This window comes from Galeopterus variegatus, unplaced genomic scaffold, assembly GCF_000696425.1.
Source record: "Galeopterus variegatus unplaced genomic scaffold, G_variegatus-3.0.2 Scaffold1452, whole genome shotgun sequence".
Taxonomy (NCBI): Eukaryota; Metazoa; Chordata; class Mammalia; order Dermoptera; family Cynocephalidae; genus Galeopterus; species Galeopterus variegatus.
The window spans coordinates 241,299-245,402 of NW_007727563.1; the positions used below are offsets into that span (position 1 = coordinate 241,299).

At 43.0% G+C, this 4,104-nt stretch overlaps 1 long non-coding RNA gene across 1 annotated transcript; it reads left to right on the forward strand.

Annotated features, from left to right (window-relative positions):
• The first annotated feature begins 2,665 nt into the window (after positions 1-2,665).
• Positions 2,666-3,673, forward strand: LOC103593970. The gene is made up of 3 exons (XR_550801.1): positions 2,666-3,197; positions 3,304-3,457; positions 3,574-3,673. It is a non-coding gene; the product is annotated as an uncharacterized LOC103593970 (long non-coding RNA).
• The last annotated feature ends 431 nt before the right edge of the window (positions 3,674-4,104 follow it).

A 4,104-nucleotide genomic window follows, 5' to 3' on the forward strand; every position in this document is an offset into this window, starting at 1 on the left:
ATGCGGTGAGAGGTGGGGACTGGGTGGCAGGGGGAGCACCACCTCAGCTTGCCATCATGGAATAATTCTTTTCTAAGATACATCTGCCTAGTCCAAAAGGGATATAATACTGTTTTATTTTCTAACATGATCACAAGACCTTAGGCCATAGGCCTGTCCAACTTCTCTTACCTCATTTGTAGCTAGCGGAAAATTAAATGAAGCAAAGAGTGCTTTCGTTATGTTAAACAGTTGCTTGAATAAAAAGGAAAGCTGATATTCCCAAACAATAAGTTAGTAGTTTTTTTTTATTGCTCAGCTTCTCCTCTGGGCCCTATTTCAAGGCAGCAAAGAGAAATCGAGTGGAAATGCATGAAATGTTGCAAACAAATGTATCACTCAAAGGTGATTTCCTCAAGATGCCAGACTCCATGTGGGATGGTCTGGTGAGCCATTGTCAGGGAGTCAGGAAAACTGCATCTGGTCTCCCTTGGCTTAACCTTGTCTTTTCCAGTCTCCTTGCCCATCATCTGAGGCCTACCCCAAGTCCCAGACCCACCTTGATATGAAGAAAAAGGGTGAGTATTTCAAAAATTCTTCTTCATTCATTCATTTAACAAATATTTATTGAGAATCTAGTATGTGCCAATCTTTTGGCTAAAGTACAAAGATAGGAAAACAGACACAGATTTTGCCATCACATATTTACAGTCTACTGAGGGAAGACAGACTTTAAAAAATAAATCAAATATTCACATATATGATTTCACCCTTTATTAAATGTCATCAAGGGAAAATATTAAGAACTATAAAATATTTAACAGGAGCATCTAATGTAGTTAGAGATGGGGGTGAGGTCAGGAAAGATTTTTATGATGGGGAGACATCTGGCCTGAGAGATATTTGGAGTTAGGAAGGCAGGAGGGATGCGAGTGGAGTGGGATTAGAGTTCTCCATTCAGAGCGGATAGCACATGTAAAGGCTCTGAGGTGAGAGGCAGCAATGGCATATTCAAGGAGTTGAAAGAGACCAGATTGCCTGGGGTGCAGAGATGGGGACCAAAAAATATGAGGCTGGAGAGGACAGAAGGGTCCAGATCCCATAGGCCTTCTAGGCCAGGGCATATAATCTGAAAAACAAGGTATACTAAGCATGAGGGAAGCCATTAAAAAGTTTTAAAAAGGGGATAAGCATGATCATATTTATATTGCAAAAAAAATCACCAAATCTTAGAAGGCTTTGCTGTAAAAGAATGTCATTCTATTTATGAAATTCATATGAAACTACAAAGAACCTAGAATACCCAAAATAACTTTGAAAAATAACAAAGTTGAAATCCTCACACCTGATTTCAAGACTTTTTATAGACCTACAGTAATCAAGACAGTGTGGTTTTGGCATAATTAGATCCATGGAACAGAATAGAGAGTCCAAAATAAACCCACACATATATAGACAACTAATTTTCAACAAAGATATGAAAGTAATTTGGTGGAGAAAGAACAGTATTTCCAACAAAAGGATCTAGGACAATCAGTTATACATATGGGGAAAAAAAAAGAGTTCTGATCTATATATCACACCACTAAATTAACTCAAAATGGATCATGGACCTAAATATGAAACCTGAAACTCTAAAACTTCTAGAAGTAAACATAGATGACCTTTGTAACCTTGGATTAGGTAAAGATTTCTTAGACACAACACCAAAATCACTACACATAAAAGAGCAAAATGATAATTTGGACTGGACTGAAATGTTAAAGCTTCTCATTTAAAGAACTTTTAAGATAATTAAAAGACAAGCCACAGATTGGCAGAAAGTATTTGCAAATAATACATCTAATAAAGGGTTTGAATCCAGAATATGTAACTCTCAAAATTCAGTAATGAGAAAACAAGCAACCTGATAAAAAAAAAAAAAAGTGGGCAAAAAGATCTGTACAGACACTTCACCAAAGGAAATTTGCCGATGGCAAATAAACATATGAAAAACACTCAATATCATTAGTCGTTAGGGAAATGCAAATTGAAACTACAGAGAGATACTACCGTATACCTATTAGAATCACTAAATTAAAGACTGCCCGTATCAAGTGTTGGTGAGGAATGGAGAGCTGGAACTCTCACACATTGCTGGTGGGAGTGTGAGATGTTTTGGTCACTTTGGAAAACAATTTGGCAGTTTCTTATTAAGTTAAACGCACACTTACTAAAATGACCCAGCAATCACATGCCTAGATACTGATCCTGATGGTCACACAAAAACCTGTACATGAATGTTTATAACTGCTTTATTCATAGTGACTCATAACTGGAAACAACCCAATCCACAGGTGAATGGATACACACACGGTGGCACATCCACACAGTGGGATGCCACTCTGCAGTAGCATCCATGACCACATGGGTCAGTCTCAAAGGCATTATGCTGAGTTAAAGAAACTAGTCTCAAAAGATTCCATATCAAATGATTCCTCTTCTGTGACATTCTGGAAAAGGCAAAATTGTAGTGATGGATAACAGACGAGAAGTTGTGGGGAAGGGGCTGATGGATGGTAAACAGCTGGAGGGTGTTCTTTGAGATGATGGAACTGTTCAGAATACTGGCTATGGTGGTGGTTACACAAATATTTATGTGTTAAAATTCAAAGAACTCCACACCAGAAAGAAGAAAGAAAAAGGTCAATAAAAAACGAGGGTCAGAGAGGTGAAACTGCCCAAGGCCCTACCCTAGTCATTGGCCCTGCTGAGATCTGCCCATTGGTCTGGGTGACTCTTAAGCATCACTTTATAACTGGGTGAACCTTTGGTTCAGTTCTGCATTTTGAGGGCTTTGCACTCTGGGATCCCGAACAGAGTGTGGGACCTGGGGCTGTCAGGGCTGAGTATCTGGATTTAAGGTGCTTTATGCCGAACACTGAATCCCCATTCCCTCCTGATCCCCCGTCAACCAGCTAGAGGGGTGACTCACACAGTCTTGGCAGCTGGTGGCCTTTTTCTTTTCAGCAGACTAGCAGGACAGAGTGGAGGGTTATGGAGATTTATCTTTTGGCTTCTCTTTTACCCAAACAGACTGGATCAACCAGGTGTACCTGCCAGAAAACCACGCTCGGCTCAGGGCTGCCCATACCTATGTCTCGGAAGAGCTCAGGACCCTGGGCATCCCCTTCCTGAGGCGTGGGGCAGGCTTCTTCATCTGGGTTGACTTGAGAAAGGTGATGTAGGTGGGGGTGTGGGGAGGGAAGGAGTTTCGAGCCTGCCTCCAGCAGGTGAAGGGCAGGGAGGGTCTCATCTATATCCTGAACCCATTTATCCTCCCAGTACCTGCCCAAGAACACCTTTGAGGAGGAAATGCTGCTTTGGCGCCGCTTCTTGGACAACAAGGTGCTGCTGTCCTTCGGCAAGGCCTTTGAGTGTAAAGAGCCTGGCTGGTTCCGCTTTGTCTTCTCAGACAAGGCCCACCGGCTTTGCCTGGGTGAGCAGCCTCCTTCCCTGCCCCGCCCCTGGCCACATCCTGCATTCTTCCCTCCCCCGGGATAGCCCCGCCCACCGGCCAGCAGTGCTGACCACACCCTCACTTCCCCTTCCCAGGGATGCAGAGGGTCCGGCAGGTGCTTGAGGGCAAATCCCAAGTGGCAGAAGACCCCCCTCCCTGTCAGACCCAGGAACCAGGTGACCAGCACCGGTGAGCTGGTCAGACATCAGGTGGTGGTGTCTCCAGTGGTGTCATCAGGGCTAAGTCTCTTGTTCAGCATTTGTCCCACCCCTAGAGGCATGTCCTGAACACTCCCTACCTTTCATGCCTCATCCAGCACCATAATTCCTTCTTTCCTCACACATTTTCTTGAGTATCTATGGAGTGAAACCAGTGCTGGGCAATGGGGAGATAAAGACAGATGAGATACAGTCACTGACCTCAGGGAACTCCAGATGTGTTACTAAACAAGTTGCTCCCATTCCCTGATTTCCCCACCTGTAAAATAATGTCTGAGGTGCTTTTTCCTTGATAATCTCATGCTTCTGAGATGAGAATAAAGTGAGTGACAGAAAGGCAAAGGTGAGTAAGTTGTAGATGACAAGGAATTAAATGCCTGAAAGAAAATATGCAGCATTGATAAAATA